This window comes from Pleuronectes platessa, chromosome 8 (genome assembly GCF_947347685.1).
Source record: "Pleuronectes platessa chromosome 8, fPlePla1.1, whole genome shotgun sequence".
In the NCBI taxonomy this organism is placed as follows: Eukaryota; Metazoa; Chordata; class Actinopteri; order Pleuronectiformes; family Pleuronectidae; genus Pleuronectes; species Pleuronectes platessa.
This window is the reverse complement of record NC_070633.1, coordinates 9,649,538-9,675,309: the sequence shown is the minus strand read 5'-3', so window position 1 is coordinate 9,675,309 and position 25,772 is coordinate 9,649,538. Positions and strand designations below refer to the sequence as shown.

The window sequence follows — 25,772 nt, the reverse complement described above, 5'->3', positions numbered from 1 at the left end:
CTGTTACTAGTCCGATATTAGTGGTTGTCAATCTAGCTGTCAGGATTTTAACTATTACAACATGTGTTGTTATGGTAGTTTTAAAGTGGAAAAAGTAAGTGGACCACTTTACCCCGTAGCTGGGGTAAAGTGGGACACAAGACCACTTTTTTAAAAACAATCATATTTTCACTGCCCTTTGTCCTGAAGACATCATGATCATTTCCATTGCTAGAAAACATCCTGAATTAATGGGAAATGTGTAAATTTTACTGATATATCATTTTAGCTCGCCTAGAAGGGAGCAAATGTAAAAAATGTCCCACATTACCCCGCTCTCCCCTACCCTAAATATGCCTGATTGAAATATTCCCTGAGAAAATGGTGAAAGCGTGAAAATCTCGCAATATTAACAAAATTAAAATTAAAAAACTCCCCTTGATCCGTATCCCCACCAAGATGTAGCTCTTCCCTGATCCATATTGTATCCTTCACCAAGTTTTGTGGCATTGAGTGCAGTAGTTTTCGAGTAATCCTGATGACTGTGGAACAGACAAACGCAGATGAAAACATAATCTCCTTGTTTAATTATTTGTAAACTGCTAGCACCTTGGCTACTCCATCATCCTCATTAAAAGCTGTATGTAAAAGGAATAGGCACAGAATATGTGAGGATCTGCTTATGCAGCGAGCTACCTTTATTTTTGTTCCATGGTTTCTAATAGTTCATCTTATTTTCACCCTTTCTCCTCTCGCGGAGCAGTCAGTTTTCGAGGCTGCGCTGTTGGCAGGCTCGTGGCACCATGTCAGATTAATCAAACCCGATTAGCCTGGATTTACCATAACATGGAGAGCGCAGAGAGGTCCTGGAAAGCAGCCTGTGTTTTACTGGGACTCATTGTGTCATGGGAGCCCCTTTTTGCCTCTGGAGCCCACATACTCAACAGGGGGGCTCAGGGAATAAAATATAGTTAGGACCTGAAGCAATAACAGCATGATTCTGTGGTTTCTTAAGATAGTTGGGAGTTAACAGAAATTAAGTATAAATTACTTAATCCATCTTTCACAGATCTGGATTTAAATTCAGGTGTGAGGGTCAGTGGGGTCTTTCCTGATTTGTTTAACAGCCACAGCCTATTGGCGCTGTTGCACACAATGCACAACTTTCTGCAAACTCTGCAAGAAAACGTATCTCTGTAGATAGTGCACCGTAGCTTTCCCTCTAAAGCCACTGCACTGTACGGGTTTTATGTATTAAATTAATAATTAATTGGTATCTGTTTATTCATAAAGCGGCTCCTCTCACGTTTGTATTTAAGTGTCTTATTTCCTGCATCACTTCATGTTGTGGTTCCAGCTTCCCTGAGGTAACACTGACAGAGGCAGATTTGACATTTTGTGCTCCACATACCTGGAACAAATTGGAACATAAGCTGAAGACTAATGCTGTAAAAGTGCAGTAGGACAATTCAGGATTCTGATGAACACCTGGTTAATTAGAATCACACTGAATAGAGTGCATGCCTCTGCCAAGGACAAACAGTCCTGCACATCTATGACGCTGTTAGAACGGAGAAATAAAAGGGAAAAGGATGGTGTGATAATCTGCAAACTCAGAACTCAACACTGTTAATTTGTCTGATGTATAAAATCAAGATCTATGCATTATCTCTGGATCTTTAACCAGATCCTAAATGTATATGATTCTTCCCTGGCCTAAGTGCCATCCATTCACCAAGTTGAGTGCAAATTAGTTTATTTCTTATTTTTTATATTAACCCTTTTTGTCTAATTCTGCTGAAAAATATAACAAACCAACAGACACCTGCAGAAACATAATCTTCTTGGGGGGGATAACTAACTTTAAAGTTTTAATTTATTAGATTTTTTAAATTATTTTGTTTGTATTTAATTCAGGATATACAAAAAAATGTTTTTTTGTCCAGTCCCCTTCTCACATCACGTTTAAATTCACTACATCTGGATATTTTAATCAATATTAATTAATTATTCTCTGGGAAATCAGTTCAAATGTCAAAAAATAAATAAATAAGAAATCCTGGATCCAGCCTCTCGCCTGGATCTTCACCAAAATGTATTGGATTCTTTCCTGTCCTTATACCACAACAATACAAAGAAACAAATTAAAACAAATGCAAATGAAATGAAACCTAACCTCCCTGTTGGAGGTGTGAAAGTGTGCGTGTTGCTCATACTAGGGATATTCTCCATTTTGTCCTGTCTTCTAATAAAACACAGTCAAAGGTTGATAGAACCGAAGCGTATGCCGGCTGTAGCGGAGGACGTCGTCCTCGTCTGTCCTAGCTTATACTGGGACAGTGCAGCTCTCACCTCACAGCTTTGATTTCACAGACTGGCAGGGCCATGTCACAGTGAGAGCAGGCATCACTGGAGGCTCCAGCTCAGCCGCCTGAACTGACCATGAGCTACAATTCCTCCCTGGGGTGTGACTGCCAGGCTCAGGGCAAACTGTGTGACAGACAAACAGCCCGCAGTGGCAGTCCACAGTGGACCTGAGCAATGCCCCCAGTAGGTGTGTGTGTGTGTATATGCATATAGTCCATTTCTGTCTAAGCTACTTAATGCAGAAAGAAATATGACGGGACACCCCAGTGAGACCTGAACTCAGGCCTAGAGGCTGTCAAGCGCCTACTCCCCAGTCTCTGGGCTGTGGGATCATATGATCAGAGCTGGAGAGAGTTCCATAAAGTCCCTCTTAATGAAAGGAAACATGAAGAAGCACTGATTCAAACTAAGTGTTTAATATGTTCATGGTTGCAGAGTTGTAGAGGAGTATTAAGTTTGCTGTTATTGAGGTCGTTTTCTTGCAAGTTGTTAGTGTCCAATGATAAGATGAGTAAGAGGATCAGAGTCAAAGCTTTTACTGGAAACCGCCTCCACATTCCAACTTATGATTCTTATGGCGAGCCAAGAACCTGTGAAATGTATGGATCTGCAGTAAAGTGAAACAGAAATTTTTCTAGTAGTAAAAACACATTTAAAAAACACAGAACATTACTGTGTTATAGTAACAAGAAATATGTATCTCAGTAAAGTGCATACTTAGATATTCAGTCCAGCCTGAGGCCACCAAAACAAAGCATATCATGAAATCAAAGCTTCTGTAATCTCAAGATTTTATTTGGATCCGCACCAAACAGCAAACACTCATAGATGCCAACTCACTAAACAGGATTTTTTTCATCAAGATCCATCATTTATTCCCTGGTATAGCAGTGATAATGGAAAACGCTTCCTGAGAGTGGTGTTAAAGAAAGTAATGAAAAATTAGAGTATCTGCCCCTTTGTCTGGATCCACATCATCATTCACTTCTTCCTTGGCCCTTGGCCCAGCCTTCCAATAACTTTCGTGGAAATCTATGAAGATGTTTTTATATATTTGCGCATGAATGCAGTATTAACAAAAAAATGACTAAACCGATTTCCACTAAACCTGGTAGAGGCATGGGGCCAGAGCCCTGAGAAGAACCCATACAATTTTGGTACGGCTGGAGGTTAAAGGGTGGATCCAGGAATATTTGTTACACTTTCTTGAAGAGATTTTTAAGATAAATAATGAATTGAGAGTATCAGACCTTGGAGGAGATATATGCTCTACTGAGTGTCATTCCAGTTTTTTAAGTAAAAGGATCCATACATGCTAGACAAATCTGTGTAAATATTTAGGATTTGAATATGTTTATTTTGGTGGAATTTTTTTAATGTGAAAATCTAACCTGAAAAATAATAAATTTTAACATTTGCCTTTTAAAATCAGTAGAAACATTTCCCTCTGAAATAACAAGAAAGACTTTAGTAAAATTATAATACCTCGAAAATCCTACATATATTTAGGTAAAACAAGCTGGAACAGGTGGGCTATATTCTCACTGAATGGAGGTGAAACAATAATCTATGTAAAGTGAAGCTTATTGACATGTATATGAAAACTCTGCTACTTTCACCTGGTTGGATTTATAGTTATTAACATTGAAGCCCCTTCAATCATACGCAGCAGACTTCAGTTTGAGAAAGTGGCCTGCAGCGTTCACACTGATCTGGCTCATTGGGGATTAAAGGCTCTGTAGTACAGCCACTGGCCACTGCTGCTTTTATCTTAAAATATACTTTTCAAATATCAACCAGTTCTTACATAAGAAGAGTTAACATTACAAAACTTTAAAACTATATATGTAGATCTATGTGCTGCCTGATGAGATGCTGGACTAACTCATGTCATATATAATAAAAATAGCAGAAGTTACTGTGTGAAGGACAAAACAAGTTGATGGTCACAGCTCAGCAATAATCACATGCATTTTAATTGATGCAGATAATTCCTATTAAATTAGAGAGAATAAAGGTAAAACATAAGGTAATTCAAGCTGTCTCACAATTTTGATGAGATAATAATTCTGTTCCTTTAAATCTCCAGTTGAAGGCAACAAGAAGAGCAGGACTGCACTTGTCTGTGTGTGCAGGTCATTGTCCAGCAGCTGAAACTGTATGTTTAATGCACAGTTTGCACACATTATTCAGTGTGTCACTCATTTCCAGCACCGGGAGGTTTTTTCACCTCTGTCTGGTTGGTTTGTTTGTTGATTTAAAAAAAAATAACTGAAACCATTACATTTTTGTGCCGATGCAGATTAAGGGATGGATCCAGGATTTTTATTTTTTATGTTTTATGACAGAATAAATCATTCAGGTTATCAGACCTATTCCTATAAGAACTAGACGATCATGTGTACGATGTTTTGGCGTTGGCAGAGACATGTTCTCTACTGAGTGACACTCACAGCTGGTATGGAGAGTGATGAGTCAGGGGAGATAAGCAAGGCTCGTCCATCTTCTCACAGCATCACATCCTGTCTGTCAAAACAGTGTCCTGTGGCACAGGAGACCATGACTTTGATATTTTTTTGATATTACTAAAAGAAGTTAGTTTTTATATTTAAAGATTTTTTTGGACCTATAGTGAAATTGGAGTCCACTTGGGAAATACATACTCTCACGAGTACCTCGGCAAAGTATTTTTCATCTATTTGTCTAATATTTAGCAGGATAATGCTAAACTACTGGACAGATTATAACAAAACTTGGTAGAAGGATGTGGTAAGGGTCAGGGAAGAACCCGATACATTTTGGTACAGATCCTCTCTCTCTCTCTCTCTCTCTCTCTCTCTCTCTGATTCCTCACAACGTCAATGAAAGGGTGTGACATAAAGCTGTGTATGAGAATGAGAGTGAGGAGCAGTGAGCGTGCACACAGAACCTCCCACTTCACGGTATTGACCAACTCGGCTGTCACGTTTCTTTAATGTTTGGTTGATCATAATGATTATTGCCTGTTTGTTCTTTCATTGGATTTACAATGTTGGACTGCAACTATCTAATGCCTTTTTTTTTACTACAGAACGTTACTCAACTTTAGTGTCCCTGATGGGAAAGAAAGAAAACAGATAATGAACAAAGACTTTAACAAAATACACAAAATCAGTGGGCAGATTAGTGGGGCAGTGTTCAGCACTGTTGCTTCACAGGATGATAGTTTGGGGTTTGTCATCATGTTCTCTCAGTGTCTGTGGGTTTTCTCCGGGTCTTCGGTCAAAAGAAATGCAGCTCAAGCTAATTGGAGACTAAATTGCTCTTAAGTGTTAATGTGAGTGTGAATGATCGTTTGTCCTTTTCCCCCGTGTCAGCTTGGATCGGCTCCAGTCTCCTTTTGACCCTCAAAGTTTAATCAGTATGAATAGATGGAGGTTTTGCCGCATGCCCCACTACAAAAGTTCTCATGATTCAAACTTCGTAGCTGCACAGGAAAGGTGCTGTTGTTGAGGAGGCAGGTGTCGACCATGATTAAACCAAATATGTTTGCTTCTACCGTCAGTGTAAATGTGTTTGGCTCCAAGCAGCCCCCAAAGTGATGATGGTGACTGTTCAGCACAACACATATATCAGTCGCCTAATATGTCTCCATAGCTGCTTTCAGGTTTGCAGTGACCTGCGGACATTTTTCGTGGCATTATCCTGAGGGGCTGCATATAACAACATAGTCAGTTTTCTGGACATCCTTCTGCCTCCTGTGATAAACGTTACTATACTGTATACTAGTGCTACTATAATACACTTCATGTTTTATTGCAATACCTACCTTGCAAACTAGAAATGTCTACTCCTTTTCAACACAAGAGATACCTATAATAAAAGTTACTTCAACTGGCATCATATACATTTTATCAAGTCATTTTGGAATTTTCATTGGTCTTAAGCTGCTTTCAGACCTGCATTGAAGTCCAGACATTTTCCTGGAATTATCTGGAGGGGCTGTATGCGACAACGCAAATGTCAAAGTCAGTTGCTTTGTGAATTTTCTAGAACTTTTCCTGCCAGCCCCCGGAGTTATATGTCTAGGAAATGTCAGAGTGAGTCCATGTGATAACACAGCAGGGAAATGTCTGGATAATTCACTAGAAGAATACAAATATATCAGGATGAAAGAGAGGTGTCATACATATAGAAGACGTTGACGAAGATGTCAACAGCGGTAGTTGGTGTTGATGTGCTGTAAACAAAAGCAGTGTTCTTTCCATGGCTGAATGAATACATCATGTCATGCCTCCTGCCCTGCTTAAATAACACATCTGACCATTTTTGAAAGGCAAAGTCAAAGATGAACCCGCTAGCTTTTTATGAATTCATTTATACAGTACACAATTTCTTGTTGCTGATGTATCAGAATGATTCCATTCTCTGTCTGATGTTTGATTGTTGACCCATTTAAAACCACCACCATCCCACTTTAAACACTGTGCTGCCATCAGTCTGCCAGTGACACACACCACAGTACCTGTCATGGGTGTTGACTGATCACATGTATCACCTCAGCAGTGACTAACACATGTAGTGTAGGAGTTATTTCTTGTGTGTGACACAGTTTGGGTGTAGAACCTCAGGGACATTCACCATGTCTTCTCTCCTCTCTCGTGTTGTGTTTGTGTGGAATGTCATAATGATCAGTGTTAAGACAAATCTCAGCTGACTAATTCCTCTTTGGCTGTGTTTGTGTTCACCCTGTTTGTCTATTTGTTTGGATGATTGAACACAAGCATGATGTTTCTTCTGCAGTGTCCCATTTCATTTTCATTAATTCCTCCGTCTGCGTTGTGCTTCTTTGTCGGCCTCGCCTTCATTTGTGCGATCCGTTCTGTTCCTGCAGAGCAATCGAGCGCTAAAACAGAACGCACAAATATTTCTCTAATAATGTTAGTCTCTTACAATCATTCTTTGTGGAGTACAACTGCTCGCCTTCATTTTCTAAACTCTAAACTATTTTCTAATGATCAGTTTCTGTTAGTGAATCCAGATGATACTTTGGGTGTATATCAGCCTCAGCTGCTCCGCGTCGATACTTGCGTCCTCATGAAGGGTAAACAGATGTTCGATAAACATCAACATACTGTTTGGACAGAATGTGTTCAATTTCTCATTTACATTTATTTATATCAGGCTCTTATAGCCTCTTTTAGCAATTACATTCCTTTGTAATGTCTTTGTTTCTTTTTATCAGCATTACACAAACAGATGGAGATATTTACGAAACTGATGAGTGTGTGCAGTTTTGGGGGGGGGGTCTTGACGGACTGTTGGGCCTTGGCCAAGGTAAGCCCTCTACTGAGTGCTATTATTTTCAGTGCAGTACATCTATGCTGCTATTCGTTTTTTCAGGGAAATTTATAAGGTCAAAACAATAAATACAATATACAATCTTACTTGTTGCATTATAAACTAAGAAATTAGCTGTCAGTGATAACTTCCCTTGATGAGTAAAAACGGAGAGACACATTTAAACAGTAATATCACAATTCTAAATTATTTAAAGATTGATGGTGAAAAATGCAAAGAATTGTGAATTAGCACTGTTTCAAATTATCCTTGAATTAAGCCATAGACTCATGGTTAAAAAGTCACACTAATTATTGCAATAAAAAAGTACCTTTATTTAGTTACTGCTCTGAACTGCTGGGAATCACATCTCATTATCTTCTTCTGCAGAATAAGTTTCCCACCAAGGACTGCCCGTATGGATAAAATGTACTTAAAATACTATTATAACAGATTATTGTAAAATGCTTTTTTAAAATCTCTTAAAACCTACTTTTACGAAAGCCTTTTTATAACTGACTGAGTTTACTTCTGTTGTGAGAGTTTTTTCTGTATGTGTATTTGCATATGTATGTGCCTGTATATGTTTGTTTATGTATTTGTATGTGTTCTTAATGCACAAGTGTCACATCTTGTACCTTTAATGCTGCATGTGTTAGTTTGTACTTGGAAAGCACTTAGGGCTTTATTTTCTTAAAAAGAGCTAAATATTATTATTATTAATATTATTATTATTATTATTATTATAAAATATGACTGAAAGCTAAAGGTCAATTGAAGTAAGGATCTTAAACTGAGATTATGTATCAAAGGACAACTATTAAGACAAAGGAAAAACAAACTTGTCTCACTGTCTACTTCTTAATCATTCTCACAAATTAACCCTGAACATCTAAGAGCTTATAAACTCATATAAAATGCGTAAATCAATTTTTCTCATTTAATTATTTTCATGCAAGTCACTCAAGGTGTAATCAGTTCTTTGTCAGAGCTGCTTGTCATCTTTAGACTCTATAATTGACCCCTTTTAACTTGCACTCTCATCTTTCATTAACTTCCTTTCACACCTTTGCTTCTGATTTCTTGTCCTCTGCTTCCTTGAGCTCTGCCACCTTTCGCCACCATCCACTCCAAGATACATCCTCCTCCCTCTCTCTTTCTGTCTCTCTTCTCTTTTCATCTCTCGCTCTATCTCTATCCTTTCAGCCTCTTAATGTCAGAGACATTAAAGAGCTTTCCTGGAATGATAAATGTTTTATTGGGCATCACTCGCGCTTCTTTTTTTTGAAGGGTAAATACAAAGAGGAAGTGAAGGGAAAGTTCGTATCTCTGTCTCCCTCTTGACTTAATTTCCATATCTGTCAGTCTGCTCTCCCCTCCGCTGTGACCTCTCCTCTCCCCTCATCCCTCCTCGCCTCTCCTCTTTCATCCCGTCGCTCCATTTTGCTCCCTCATCTCGCTGTACTGGAAACCAGCATGCTACACTCATGCCTCATAAAAGTCTGGTAATGTCTGATGATAAAGAGAGAAAAAACATAGTCCCATGATGGAGAAAACCATGGAGAAAACCTAATTTCAATCTCTCCACAGCTACAATACTCTGCAGCACGTCAACAATTGTCCTCAATAGGTGGACAAGTATCTTTGATCAAATCTCAAGCAGCTCAAAAAACATTTAAGAGTGAGTGGGGGTAGGCAACGCTGGTGGTAGGACTTAAAGAAAGGATATAACTTCTCTGCTGCACTGTTGCTAAATCTTACACTTAGCCTCTAGGCTCGTAGATGATTGTATTTCCTTTTCTGTAATAGCTGTCTGTCCTCTGGGACTGCGTGTGTGCTCCATCTCCGGCACCCCACGGCTGTGCTGCTGATTGCTCCTCTTTTCTGAAAAAATGGGTCATGTTATGTGTGCTACGGCATGATACCTGCTTCTACGTGTATTCAGGGCAGAAGACCACAGTTGCTCGATGAAACGAAACCTGCTGCCGACTGATGCAGCGTTTGAAGACGACACAAGGAAAACAGAATGTTTTTTTCCCTCCTGTAGAACGAAATATCAAGACGACAGCTGGATGCAACTGCAATGAAATTCTTTACAGATATTACTGGTACGCAGACTATACCCTGGCGTATGGGCAGTTGTGGCTCAGGAGGTAGAGTGGGTTATTCACTAATCAGTTGGTGGTTCGATCCCTGACTCCTCCCTCTAGTCAATATTCCTTATCCTTAAATAACTGAACCCTAAAGCGCTTTGAGTTGTCTTTATGGCTAGAAATATATATATATATGAATACAATCCATTAACCATTTACTTTTCCTCCAGTACTATCATGATGTTCATGACGTTTGAGTGAAATGTCTCAACAACTATTGGACAAGTTTCCATTAAATGTGCATTCCAGTCCTCCTCATAAAGTACTGCAACAACTTGGTTAAGTCCTTTAAGTCATCGAGCACAATCATCAGGTCAGAAAACTGGTGACAATCCCATTCGCAGCCCTTTGTAATTAGCAAATGTTTGCATGTTAACACTAGTAGGGCACGATAAGCCTTACACCTTATGTTAGCGTGTGAGCATTGCCATTGTAAATATGTTAACATCAGGGACTGTATATAAAGATGGATGACATGACATCCTCAAAAAAGTGGAACAAAAGCTGTCTGCAGTCCTGGTTATAAATCTCACCTTATCCATGTGAGTGGATCTGGCATAGAACGAACTAAAAAGTCAAAGTAAACACCATGTAAATTATTAATGAGAAAAAGATGGTTTATGTTACTTTAGGTGGTTCTTTTCACACTGATGTATGTTCAAATGCACATTTTTCCTGTAAGTTTCTGAAGGTTTAGCAAAATCCAATATTTCCTTGTTTGTTTTAATGTTCAGCCCTCGAGAGTTGACATGTTTCCAACTTCACTTGTGCCATAATTTGCTCCGGCCTCATCCATTAATACATGCACACAAAACCCAGGAGTCCTCACACTGAGAGTAGCTCTGCGGCATCAAAGCCATTTTATCCATTTCCCCTCAGCTATCCTATCAGGATATATGGACATGTGATTGGTATGCTGGCTGGGCCAGGACCAATGATGCATGGAGGTGTAGCCCCTGGTTAGACGTCACAGACGAGATGAAGCGAGCCAGACACATGTGCTCTTCGCCCGGCGTTTCACTTTAATCGTTCATCCTCCAAAACATTAAACACGTCAAAGTGGGTAATGGATTGGCCCAATTAACATGAGCTTTGATGGAGAACCCACCTTTTAATATTTCTAACACCTACATGACTGACATTAGTATTGTAGTTGTGTGGGAGACTCTTATCAAGGTGAACTTAATTTAGAAGCCTCCCAGTCATCAAAAACCAATTAGAGTTAAAAAAATATATATATACGCAATTTAAACGCTGAGTAAAAAAAACATCATTCAAAACTCTATTTTAAAGATGTATGGAATGCAGCACATGCTGCTCGTTGAATTTCAACCCTTCACTGTGCATTTATCCATCACATGCACAGATAGTTCCCAGCATCCTGCACACTACAGCAGGGCTATTGAGGCCTGCTGTAGTGTGCAGGACTAGTCAGGTAAGTTTTGATGATATAATTAGGGAAAATATATTAACATGCTGATTGAAGATTGTTCATCTGTCCATCTAGCCTCTTTCTATTCATTTATCCATCAATTGAAAAATATTTTTAAAGACGATTCCAATTGTTTGGCCAACTATTTATATCTAGTGTTTTTTACAAGCTTTTTTCTCATCTTATTCTACAGAACAATTCCACGTGCACTATCTCATTTGTGGAGACATTTCACCCCAGCCAATGTAGAAGGAAAGGCTGTGTACATTTGCAAATACGATGCAAAGACCTATGTTAAGAATGACACAGATCCAGAAGCATATAGTCAAGTGCCCAAAGTTTACTCAGGGCTCAAATCAGCCAATGACAAAACAAATGTTTATATTTATGTCTGTATAAGACAAGGTAAATACAGTTATTATAAATTACCCACACAATTTCCAGTTAATTCCCGTTAATTCCCATGGAAAGTTTCCAACTTTGAATATTCCCGGAATTTCACAACCCTAGTGTCAGCTGCTTTTGGTTATGCACTGAAAACAAAAACAAACTAATTCCAGTAGTTAACCTTTGGACCTTTTTACACTAAAACGGTGTAAATTATTTTTTCTGATTTTCTTTTGTTGATTTTTATGTTTAAAGAATTTAACACCAGTTACTTCAGTTGAATTGAATAAGGCTGCAACGCTGTTTGCCCCTTTCACCTCCAAATGTGTTATGTGGACTCAAACACTTTACCCAACCCTCCATCCGCGTATAGTGGTGAGTAGATGATGAGTGCATTTTCATTTTTCAGTGAACTATCCCTTTTATCCATCGCGTCTCTGAGTGCTGCACATCGGCTGCTCCACCTCTCGCATTAATAATTTGGAGGATTTGATGCTGTTGTGATCGAAACCTCCTACTCTGTTGTTGTGCATGCGTGAAAGGCAAACTCTGCGGGTAAACTCCGTAGCCGATTCTCCGGATTTAGCCGCAGGTCATGTCTGAAAACGACTATATGTGTGTTTGACCCTGGAGTTCAAGGACAGTCTTGTGTGTGCTGCCTCTGGCTGCTCCTGTCTGTACCCAAGTGGTGTTTATTTAAGGAGCTCATCTACCCCCACCCACACACACACACACACACTCACTCACACTCTAACTCCAGCCTAACCTTGTGCTCTGAAACACATCACCCCAATTTCTACATCGGTACAAAACTGTCTGGAGTTTCTATCCTCTCTTTTCGATAATGTACCGGTACTCCAGTGTGTGCGCGCTCACACACGCACACACACACACACACACACACACACACACACACACACACACACACACACACACACACACACACACACACACACACACACACACAGTGACCTGAAGCTCACAGTGTGTCCTGCCACCCTGGATTAATTACTCTCTTTCCTACCTGTGATCCCAGAGAGCGTCTGAGCTGCGTTAGCCGGCCTCTAGCTCTCGCTAGTAGGCAAAGAGATGGCAGCACTCACCCATTCATCACCGTGACTTTGGGAAGGCAGACACAAGGGATGGGGTGCGTTGGCGAGTCAGTGGAAGAGAGAGGGAGGGAGGGTAGAAGTGAAGGTGAAAGAAAGGTGATGGGAGAAGGGGAGCGGAAAAAAGTCAGGCCCCCTCTGATGGAGGCCCTCATTAAAAATTAAAAAGTGTTGACGTTTTGCCGGTTCCATGGGTGGAGGTTGTAATGTATGGAATGCTGAGGTAACTCTTAAGGAAGGAGGAAGAGGAGCAGCAGGCCTGTGAGAGTACAGGTTAAGGAAGGGGGGAAGAAAAACTCAGAATGAGATACATCTTTGTACCTGGAGAAAAATAACCTAACGCATCACAGAGATGGGACCCATTGCCCCCCCACCCTCCCACCCCCCCCAAAAAAATTGTCACGTTCATTTTTTATTCTGCTGGAGATGTCTTTTTCACAGTAGATGGATGATGGCTCTGGTGGGAGGGACGAGCGCAGGCAGGAAGAGGAGGGCAGCGCCGAAGGTTAGAGCAGCTCTAATTAATGGGAGACAAAAAGGAAAGGAAAGACAGATAGAGGAGAGAAAGACAATGTGCGTGTGTGTGTTCCTGTGTGTGTAGGTTTGTGTGTGTGTTTGTTGGCCTTTGATCAAACAGTAACTTGTCAGGCTGTTTGTGAGTGTGTGCCCTATTTGTGCCTCTGTGTGTCTCATTTGTGTTCTGGTGACTGAGGTGCACACCGTTCAAAACTGGCATCAACCTTAACAGCTGTGTGTGTGTGTGTGTGTGTGTGTGTGTGTGTGTGTGTGTGTGTGTGTGTGTGTGTGTGATGAGGGCAAACAAGGGAGTCCTGTTCTGCTTGAGGGATGAGGGATATGCAAGAGAGGAGGCACTGAAGAAGAGAGGGAGAAAAGGGGTGAGGAGGTGGAGGAAGAGGAGGAGGAGGAGGAGGAGGAGGTGAGGTGTGTCTCATTCATCCAGGCAGCGTAGGCGTTTGTCTTTCATCTTTCATCTCCTCTCTCACAAACAACAAAGAAGCTCTGAGAGTTTTTTTTTCTTCTTCCATCATATACAATAGCCTTTCTTAACTCTCACCTATTTATAGTAGCACAGGTTGAGGAGTGCTATTCACTTTGCAGTATCCTTTAATTAGAACCATGTTTAGCAATAACCTGAGTGCGGTAAACCCGGCTCACAAACCCAACTGTATGAGCAAACAAGAGGCTCAGCTGAGCTCAGGTGCTCTGACAGGTGAAGAAGAAGAAGTTTGTTTTTCCAGCTTTTGAAAAGGCAGTGCATGGAGAAGGTAATGATTGTTGTTGTTTTTTACTTTCAAACCTCCTGTAATTAATAGAAAAGAAGAACCAAGACAGAAAACAAAACAAATCCAGTGATGCTTGCTGATGCTTATTTGCATAATGCTTTGTAATAATCGTATCGGCAGTTCGCATGGCAGTGAGAGCAGCAGTGATGATGTAAGCCCTGATCAAGACTAAGCCCAGCTTCCTGACGGTTTTAATACTGTAATCATAACTCACATTTATCTGATTTTATCTTATTTTTTGACATTTACATTGTACAGAAGTGTATTACAGTCACTTGACAAAAAATAACTTAATTATCTAGTTAATTCAGAAAAACAGGGATGTTTTTTATGAATTAACAGGCTAATTCTCCCCCCCCCATACTAGCTCTGTTTTTCTAAATTAGCAAGATAATTAAGTCAATAATTCAGAAAAAGGGAGCTAATAATGATTAATTATTTTATTAACATTTTTGAAGTATACTACTATACAGTATATTGATTATTCTATTATACATACATCAATTACATCAACAACGTCGTGCTCTGTGTGTTTTTTTAAAGGAACAGTTTGACATTTTTGTGCTAAGCGTTAGATGAGAGCATCAGCAACACGTGTGTCGGTGTGTTTGATAGTTGGCTGCTGTCAGAGTCCCACATGAATTAACCCTAGGTTGGGTTTATACACAGTAGGAGTGAACCACAAGCTTGATCAAACTAGCAGCACATCTGCTCCGTCACACATGCATGAGCCGTGAGATGGACGCATGAAAAATGCAACTGAAACGCCTCCTGTATAGAGACACAACCAACATGTTTTTTCTAATTTGCTGAATCAATAACCCTCATAATCATAATAATAATTATATAGCTCATAAAAAAAACCTTTGCAATAAAACAGATGATGCAAGCAATAAAACCAAAACAAGAAATGTGACAAGATTAAATACTACAGATACCTTCAACCATACCAATTGTTAAGAATACACAGAGCAAAAGATTTCTCATTAGAAGAATTAAAAAGCAGATTCTGAGTTTGCCTGCTTGTATTGCCTTAGTAGTTCGACAGCTAAGGGGCCGGAGGAAAAACCTCAGTCCCCTTCAGGCTCAAGTCATGATTTTGTCAAAGTTAGTTTAGCACTGCTAGAGGATCTCAGGCAGCTCGACCGTTCAAGACTTAAAATAGAAGCAGCAAAATCCTAATATCAATTAAAAAACTCTCAGGTAACCAGAGAAGGGCTGCAATGATTGGTGTCATCTGGTCACTTCTCCTAGTACCTACGTATAAGAAGCCTGGCAGCAGTGTTGTGATCTTTGCATGCTTCACTTGGTGATACTGTAGTAAAGTGCATTGCAGTAATCGAGTCTGGACGAGATCAAATCATGTATAAATAATGATTTTTTGCTTTATTGACAAACAGCAGTTTATCCACATGTCCTGTAACGAGCAGAGCCTCCATGGGATGCCAGGCATTGTGATGGTGATGTCAAGACTCTGGGAAGACACTGTCCCTGCCTTTCACAGAGAATCAAATACAGCACACAGCTCTCCTGAAACCACATCCGTGGGTTTCACATTTCTGTTTGTTGCTGGATAGAAGAAAACAAGATGCATCATGTTAATTAGTCAGCCTGACAGCTCGGTTACATCAACAAAGAACGCAGAAAAGGTATTTAGCATCAATTCTGTTCAGTCACTGTGTGGAGTCGAGGGTATATGTGCACAAGTCTTGTATTTAAGTGTCATCCTGGTTTTATTCAGAATAGGGTTGATAAACCTGGTTATTCATATCCTTTTTAAGGTGATCATCACAGTAACTGATGGTCTGTGTTTCCTGATTCCTCAACATTGGAGAGTGACTGGTTTAGTTTGTTCAGTGTTCATAATACTGCTGGATCATGGCCTCTCCATCAGATCAACCGTGATGGAAAGCAAGAGTGACAATATATATCTCGATCTACATTTCAAAATCAGATTTTTTATTTCAGTGTATTCATCATAATTTCATCATTTTCCACCATAATTTTTTTTCCAGTGTGACTGAATAAGTACTTCGTAACAGTAAAAATCCTTCAGAAGACAGGATGAAGTGGATGAAGTGTTTACATGCCACGGCATCCTCATGGCGTATGCTGAAGAACTCCAGCTAGCACGTTTCCCTGGGCAGGGATAATGGGTTATCCAGGTGTCTGAAAACAGGATAAGCTGTTTACATGCTCAACACTGCTTTTGTCTTCTAATCCGTATCCGCTCTGCTGCCCTTAGTCGTACTGTACGTTTCCCCTGATGTCTTTCCAAATGAATCCCTTCATCACCGCGCTGAATTCAAACAGGAGATTATGCAACGCATCGTAATGACAATTTTTGGGAGATCCAGTGTTGCGGTAAATTCGAACCGTAAAACACATTTAAATGTCCTGTAAAAAGGCTTTAACCAGATTGTTTTATGTTTGCTGTTGGAATGTTATTTTCGCAGCACACTGGTTTAAAGCCGAATGCATTTTTCAGTTGTCAGAATACAACACAATGATCGCTGCTGTGTTGTTATCGCTGGCTGAATGTAGTGCCAATCATGCTTGTGTGATTTAAAAACCAAGAGATGCTTTTACTTCCATTATCAATCTGAATTTGCTGCTTTATTATAATTTGCTCACCACTGGGCCATCATGCCTGGATGGGAAAATATTTGCCTCCAGATTAAAGGGGTTTATGGGCACAAAGTGATTTTTCTCTGTCTTGCTGTTTGAGCTCAGAACTCCTCCTCATCATCTTTGGCTGAGAGATTGTTTCTCTCTTTGTTTCACAAACTGATATAATCCCCAAATCTCAGGACATCTGTTACACTTGTAGGTTGAGTCACCAGGGGCGTTGTGAAACTCTTTTGCTGGGTTTAGAGCCATATCCATATTTTAGTGTGGCGTAGTAGCAGTCCTGGAAAATGAATAGTGTGTCCCTTCATATCCAACAACATGCCACTAGACACTAGAGCCAAGTTTGGGAGGATAACAGAGGGAGAGATAGTCTGCATGGGCTTCATGAGCCAGTCAGTGACTCTGATTAATTAATCCCACTGGTCGCATTATGACCACATGACTCTTCCTAAATGAATATTAACTTGAATTAATGGCAGGGTTGTACATTTTACATTATAAGACACATTTCCTGCTACTCCAGCAGATGATTACAATCAATCCTTTTATTAGAAACATGTTATACTTAAGTCATAGCTATCACATACTATGTGGAGATTCTCACACATGCAATTACAACATGAAAATGATAGAGGTTTGGATGATGACTGTGTGATGATCAAAGATACACTGGACTGCCAATTGAAGAATGGGTTTTGCTGGTGTCAGAACCCTGCTACACAAAAACACATGTAAAGTGTTAAGGTTTGTTTAAGAGACTCAAAAGTGTGGAGACAATCAAACAGATTCAGTGTTGAAGGAATATATCATCCACAAGGGTAGAAGGGGGTACTTTCACCAGGGCTGATTGAACACTTAAACATCTAATTTCAATGTTGCGCCAAAAGTTAATGGGTACTCACTTGACCCATACACCATCCTACTACCAAGTTTTACTAGTTTTTCTCTAATCCAGCGATCAGACTATCAGACAAACAGGAATGAAAACAACCTTCTCGGCAAAAATAAGTCAAATGTGCTGTACAAATAATTCCATGTGCAGGGGAGTGCAGACTGATGACAGAAAACCAAGAGAACTAGGACGAGGTAGTAAACAGGGGAATTCAGATGTCCAGGGGAGCAGATCAGAGGCCTTTACAGTGTCCATGGATAGTGATGATGAGGAGCTGGATTAGTGGTAAAGTAAAGGTGCAGGTGCTCCTGAAGCAGAAAGAGAACAAGACAGGGTTAGGTTATGGACGGGCGGGCAGGCACACAAAAATATTGTTATCAATACAGGCAGTCAATTGTGATGCAATTGCCTTGAAGAAACATTTATAAATATAGGTATTAGTTATATTAAGTTGTGTTCACTTCATATCTACTTGTTAATTTCAACTACAACTTTTGCATTTACTTGATTTTGGACAAACCATTGGTGTTGCAGAAAGTAGTGTACTTATTGAACAAACACAGAGCAGCATGGGAACATATAAAACATTTTTTAATAAGCTACAGTGTAAAGTTTCAGGGGTTGCATCCTTCAGAGGACACGGTCTACCCGGCCCAAGGAGACCCCCTCCTCCGAGAGCCACGTAGACCCTGAAGGCCAAATCGAAATGAGAAGGTCCGGTCTACACAGGACTTTGGTGATCTGAGTCACCAGCTGGTCCCGGCCTTATTGTTGTTGCCTAGCAACTGAGCTGAAATTGGACACGATGAGAAAGTTTCGATCGCCCTCGGTTTTTGTATCGTGATAGTAAAGTTGAGTTGAGCGAGATACTCAAGCATTGGATGGCTTCATTACTTTGTTGAAAAAGGGTGGATGAGTGAATCACAATGAATCCTGTGATCGATTGGACCAGAAAGATCCACTTGTTGCAGCCTTCGTCTCTCTGTGATAAAAGGACACCTTCCAAATGGGACAGTCTAGCCTCTAAAGATGAAACCCCTGGATTGAGACACAGCTTTAGTGTTAAATAAGCCTTTTTCAGACATGACCTGCAGGTAAAATCTGGACAATTGGCTACGGAGTTTACGCACAGTCAGCCTTTCACACATGCACAACGCAGCAGGAGGTTCGGGTGCCGGGTGCAGCAGACAGAGGCAGGAAGTGACGTATTCATTCCACCGCAGCAATCATGTGATTTTCTTTACAACACAATGACACAACTGTCGGATCTTCACCAAAATCTTTCTTGACATCTACGTCCCTACGGAGTTTATACTAGGAAGCCAGACGGAGAAAGTCAGCAGAAATTGCAAAGCCTCTCATTCGGACATTTGCATTCACACACGTTGGAGAAAATACGGAGCAACTACAGAGTTCAGTGCCTGGGTGAATGCAGCTATAGACATTTTTAGCAGCAGGTAAACACAGGTGTCACTAACTAGTTTATGTTCTGTGGTATTCCTACAGAGAATTTATTACTGTGAGAAACCTGCATATGTTTATCTTCATGTCAAAATGGCTGCTGTGAAAAAGGTCTGTTATATCTGTGTGATTTTATATCGCCACTCTTTGTTGGCCTGAGAGGAGCAGAGAAAGATGGTCATCTTGGTCAATGGAGATCTTTCAACACCATCAGCGCTTCATCATTTATTGTGGCTTATTGACTAACATCCTTATATCTTAATTAACACAGATTTTAAAGATATTAAGTCTTTGAAGACACTCATCGCAGCAAGCAATAATAGCATTGTTGGCAATGGAGGTCTATTTCTGTTGCAGAGTTTCAATGGGCGGTGCTTTAAAGGTGACCTTGGTTCACAAGGAATCCTACACTTCTTCTGCTTAATACAGTCAACACAGTTCACTGAGAACCTTGTAAGGCCAGACACTAATCTTCTCTAACATCAGGTCAAAGTCAGTCGGAGAATATTGTAGACAGCCGAAGATGTTTTGACTAAATCTGTCGCTAGAAGTGGTTTCATGTCTCCAGCTCTTCTTGCTTTGGTGCCTGACGAGACTGAAGAAAACTTGTTGCATGTGGTTGCTCAGATTTTGGTCCTTTTCAGACAGGGTTAGGGTGATTTATTTTCAATTTCTGTCAAAGACATCTCATCAATTACTTTGCGTGTGATTTATGCCTTCAGGTTTATTAGGACCTGTTTAATTTACTCTAACACATTCACTTACTGTCTGGCACGTCTGGATTAAGCGTCTGCCCTAATATGTTCAATCTGATATTTCATTTTTAGAGCAGTTTGATTCAGCATGTACCTGAATTTGAAACTATAAGTCTGTAAATGATAGTGAAATAAGACAGAAGTGAGCTAACGGGTTGTGCAATATGTCTTGTAATGAGGATGATTTAACTCCATCATGTGTATCGTTTTCTTGAAGAGGAGTATGTGACGAATTATTATATACATTTTAAATGAACCTTGTAAAATGCTGCCTCGACTCATTCTCCGTCTTCGTCTCTTCCGAGCATCCTCTGTGGTTGTCGGTGTAACGAGGGCTGCCTCCAGTTAACAGCAGTACACTGATGCATTCTCTGTCATCTTCTGAAAAGCTGGCTTTGGCAACTTGTTCTTTGCACTTCGCTGTTCGACTTGTTGTCATTTCCAAGCATTTCTTTTTGTTTTCGGAGACAGCCGCTTCCTTTTCCTTTACAAACTCCAAAGCTATCTCCCTGCATTGTATCTTTGCTCTGATAACTTCCCCAGTTTTTGGTGAGTGTCTCAAAGTCAGTCTGTCAAAAAACAAATCAGCATAAATCGATTCCTGCCACCTCCCTTTTTCATAGCCTGTGGCTATTTCAGTTATTTCCTGCTGATCTTTCTCCTCCTCAGCCGCCTGACCTCCGTGCCCTTCCCACCATGCATTTCAGTCGTGATACCTCCCTGCCCAGCAACACCTATTCCAACAACCTGCAAGCTGCAGTTTGCAGCCTTGTGCGGAACAGCAGGGTACAAAATTGTTTCCCTTCTTGTATTTAGAGACCTGTTGAGGTTACTTCCTGCCATCCGCAAAAATCCCAGCTTGATCCTTTCTTCTTCCACGACTTTTTTAAAACTGCTGCTGGTGAAAATTTCCACATTTTCCTGTTCCACATCGATGCCTGTCAGCACATTATTTCTCCCCGAGGCCATCCTGTGTTTAACTTTATACTAAGGTTGAAATCCTCCTGCAGAAAATGGTTGGTGATGTTGAATCCTTTGCTTCAAGTCAATGATCTCTGCTCCATCGAGCTCAACACGACACACACTGTTCAGTGTTTTAAGTTGCATTTGTCACAAGAAGGAGATACAGTAAACACTGAGGCCCTTACTCTGCACTCTGCAGCTCTGTAATGAAACTGTCATTGATGTCCTTCAACCCTCAGGGGCCCAGGCAGTCAATTACAAACACAATAACACACACACACACACACACACACACACACACACACACACACACACACACACACACACAATGACACACTCACACACAAACACACACACAGACACACATACTCACGGCCCATTTGATTTCATGGAAGGAGGAGAATAAGTCATCTTCATGGCAGTCCTGCACTGTAAGAGAGTAAACACAGTATGTAGCAGTATATCACCGTTCATCTCGCATACTGTATATTATTAAATATGATGAATGTGCCGTTGGTTCCAATATAACCAACGATCAATTATTAACACAGCAAGACACATGTCCCATGGAAGGGTTTTTCTGAGCGGGCCTTTCAGACACAGGGCCAAGGGATTAGTGGGCCCGAAGGCCAGGGGACCAAAGCCTCTGTAAGAGGGGACTTGAAAGCCAATGAAATTGCTACAAGACATGAACTGACCACAGAGATGCAAAATGACCACAAATAGGAACAAATTGAACCACAGACAGGTGCAAAATATACCAATAATAATATAAAAATACCCCTTTGAAGTTTGAATTGATGAAGATTCACACAATACAAGAAACGCTACAAGTATCAAACATAAAATAAAGGTTCCCTGATTATAAAATAATCTAGCCGTGATCTGAGAATATCCAGTATAATAACACTGACAAAATAACAACGGAGACACAAGATGACCACAAATAGAGGTAAAATAATTACAAAGAAACTCATAAGGATCAAAAGGAAACCACAAAGTGTAAAAGAACATCATGAGTGTGTTGGCCTTTTGAAGGAGGTTGTGGTCTTTACATTTTGTATTCATTTCAGCTTGTATTAAGTCAAATTTCCTTATTCATCGGTGTGTAACTAAATGAGAGCGAGGTAACTTGTGTTTTAACATTAGCCTTTAATACTATGAGGTCACAGAGACTTAACTATCTGTGTGGAGCCGCAGAGCGTCAGACACAAAAACCACAACTTTTAATCCTCTCAAACTTCTTTGTCCTCTCTGCAGCTTCGTAGTCACAATTAAGGCAGAATCCGTCCACAGCCATCCCTCCTGCGCCTCACTCCATCTCTCTCTCTCCATCTTCACACTCCTTGTGTCTCTCGCTCTCTCTATCCCACACTGTGCACCCATCTGCTTCAAGAATTACAGAAACAGTCTGTATCCCCTCGCTGCTTTTCTTTTGTAAGTTTGCTCCGGTTCAGTCCATCGCTCTTTTATCTCTCTCATGTCCCCTAAGCCCGACAACAAAAAGGAAAGAGTCTCATCTTTCACTATTTTAGCACTTCATGACACGGCGATGCAAACATTCCCTCTGTAATATTTGTTTGTGCCTGAAAGGGAACTGTACAGAATTAAGCCGATGCATGCGCGTGATGGTTTGTTAGCATGAAAGATAGACAGGGGGTGAATAAGTGGGAGTGTATTCATCTTCAACCACAGGATCTACTTGGAAATGCATAGTGGATTAATAGATTTGGAGAGGAGCACTCAAGCTGTGTTCGTCATGACCCCTCTCATCTCTGCTCCACTCTGGACGGCTTCTCAGCCACATCCTCAAATCACAACTCTGGAGAGCAACAAGAGGCGTGTGTGTGTGTGTGTGTGTGTGTACGTGTGTGTGTTTATCCTTCCTCTATGTTTCGGTCTGTGTGCGGGTAAGTGATCCATTATTGGAATAGCCTTTCACTCAAGTATCACTTTTCCGAGGGCTAGGATTCCTCGGAGTCAGAAGATGTATCTGCTATGTGGATTTTCTTTTTTTGTGCACGCCAGGCGAGCGTTTGATTGGAGTGTCGGCTCTCTCTCACCCGTGGCCGAGTTTTGGCGAGAGTTTTGTGCGATGTGTCTCACAGTTCTGGCATTGCATGACTCCAGCTGCCTTTGAATGCAGCTTCAAAGCCTGCCTCGCTGAATGTTTCTCTCCACACGTTCTGGCGCTATCCACCAACCCCCCTGCCTCTTCCTCCTCCTACTCCTCCTCCTCCTCCTCCTCCCCTCCAGCTCTCCGTGTTTTTCCAGTTCACTTTTGCCCTTGTGTCCTTTCCACCTCGCTGTGTCCTCTCTTCTGCTGTACACCGTGTCCTCTGACAGCGCCTGCTTGCCGGGCCGAGATAGAGAACAGCTCAACTTTGACCTCTGCCAGGACCGCAGCACCAGAGATCAATGGAGTCAATGGTGAAGGACAGAAATATGGAGGCAAAGGCAGCAGCATGGCATATTCTGTATCAGCTGGGGACGGCAGTATTGGTCTGAGCCAGAGCTGCCTGTCTTTTGTTAGGATATGAGCAGATGGGAGGTGATTTGGTTGTGGCTTTTTGTTCTTGGGCTTATTTTATGATCACTGTATATGAGGTCATGTTTTTACAACGTATGGATATTCATATGTTGATGAGTTTTTCTGATGATGAGTCTTTTTTACTCAAAACCAATTTGTAGTCAAATTCAGGCCAAGCAAACCACTTGTGTCAAGTGTTTCCAGCTGGTAGCTGAAGAATTGCCAAACTTCTCTAATCAACAGTCATTGTCAACAGGGGTGAACTACACTCACTAAAAATACCCAATATAGGTTCATATTTGTGGTTTAGCTTTTATACAATTATTAGGATAATTCTTTATTACAATTTAAAGCTAAGCCTAGTCAACCTGGAATGAATGGCAAGAGCAGGCTACTCATACAACAAAAGGCCATCTCATTAAAAGCACACTGCCTGACATCTCCAAGTAGGCAACTTTACGTTCACCCTCCTTCTGACCATTGTCTCTGCATCACCAGTGAATGTCTCAGTATGAACAAAATGATTGGTCATGTTTATTACAGTCCTGCGAGGGTCACAGACACTGGCCTTATCTTTTTTTTCGTACAACTTTATTGATGTAATCAGGACGTGAAGAGCATTTCAACAAGAATAAGTTTCAACAATTCAGAAACAACTTACTAATCCTACCACAAAGTCGTATTTTTATAGTTTGGGCCATCATTTTTGTAGTTAAAAATAACATTGGGATTGTAAAATACCATTTGTTCATGTTTCTTCTTCTGTTGGACTTAGTTGACAGGTTCACTGATCTCTAACGCTTAATTTAGTGAATCCAGTGCTGTCATAACAGATAAAAATGATGCCACATACTCAAAAAACAAGACACAAACTGAAATGATCCTGTAAGAAATACAAGTATAAATGGATAAGATCGACAGATTCTCTGTGTGACATAGTGAACAACCCTTTTTACATAATTTGTTTATGATTGTGAACTTCAGGTAATAAGTGTGTCAGATGTTTGTTTTTTCCTTCTGTTGCTTAGCTGTTGGGGAAACATGTTCCAAAATTTCATGGGGAGGAAGATAAATGAATGGAAAGTTTCAACTGCTAGTCTGTGTGTGTGTGTGTGTGTAGTCCTTACACCTGACTCACACCTTGCCCTCCCACTAAGGTTTGCCAAATGTTCGCCCACACTATCACCACCTGGCCACTGCTGTGCACTGTGTGACTGTATAGTGTTCATTTGTGTGTGTGTGTGTGTGTGTGTGTGTGTGTGTGTGTGTGTGTGTGCGTGTGTGTGTGTGTGTGTGTGTGTGTGTGTGTGTGTGTGTGTGTGTGTGTGTTTGACTCGGTGCTCTCTAACAGATGGAGTAACCTAATACATGTCTCATTTCTGCCCCGCTGTCCATTGGCCCTCATGGTCCGATGGTGATGCTAAGTGGGCCTTACCAGCATCCTGCCTGCTTTGTTCCTGGAAACAACCATCCCCGCCCTGCCCATTTTCCTGCCGCCGCCGCCATCCCACTTGCCCCCGGCACTCGCACTCAGACACACGGCAGTCCCGCAAGAGCCGCTCGTCAGGTGGAGCGGATCTCAGGTTACCTGGGACAGGTTGCTTTGACGAGGGCTGACTGAATTGTGTCTGGAAAAACAACATATTGTTTACAGTCAATGAACAGATGCTGCTTTTGTTTTAGACAGGCTCATGAGATTATAACTGAATGTGTGTGTGTGTGTGTGTGTGTGTGTGTGTGTATGTGTGTGTGTGTGTGTGTGTGTGTGTGTGTGTGTGTGTGTTTGTATGTGTGTGTGAATCAACTTTTACATACAAGCTGTTTCAAAATTTCACAAGCTAAAAAAAGTTTTTATTACTATGTTGTAAAAAGTGAGACTGTGAGTATACAAAGTTTCTGCCTGACTCACATTGTGCTGACTCGTGTCTTTGTGAACGTCTCTCCTGCCGGTCCTCTCTCGGTGTCCTGGACAGGTTCTGTTTTGTCACCGGGACCAGGTGGCAGCGGCTCCTCCATCCGTCTCCGTGGCGGCTAGAGGTGACACTCCATCAGGCAAATGGATGAGTCTCATTGGCTGTTTAATTTATTGATGTTTTCCTCTCCTGGGGATAATGGGTGCATGGGCTGCTGATTGATGAGCGTGTGTGTCTGCCTCTGCAGCGTGTCAGCCACAGTCAGCGGTCAGTCTGTCGGTCCTGTGCGTTGTGAGCAAAGGAACTGACTTTTGTTACAGCCGGCCTCATGAACATCAAATATGTTCATTCGACGGGCCTGTCTTAGATTATATGAAAAGCCTGTTTGATGTGAGAGCTGGAGTCACTCAGAGCTGAAGGGTGTCAGAAATAAGTGACCTCACTGTGACAGAGATTTATTCGATTTATTTAGCTATTTAGATAACCTGGAATCTGCTGCTCCTGATCGGGCTGTAATTGATGTCTCTGATTAATGACATGATACACAGAGAAATGAGATATGAGGATAAATGTGGTA

General features: G+C 41.0%; 1 protein-coding gene and 1 long non-coding RNA gene across 2 annotated transcripts in view; one reads left to right on the top strand and one right to left on the bottom strand.

Annotated features, from left to right (window-relative positions):
• gpc3 (glypican 3) overlaps nt 1-25,772 on the top strand; it is a 112,070-nt gene that overhangs the window by 34,425 nt on the left and 51,873 nt on the right. The gene's annotated exons all lie outside the window — the stretch shown is intronic.
• On the bottom strand, nt 17,432-24,796 carry LOC128446079 (uncharacterized). The gene is made up of 3 exons (XR_008339544.1): nt 24,718-24,796; nt 21,126-21,181; nt 17,432-17,881 (listed from the first exon to the last, which is right to left on the bottom strand). It is a non-coding gene; the product is annotated as an uncharacterized LOC128446079 (long non-coding RNA).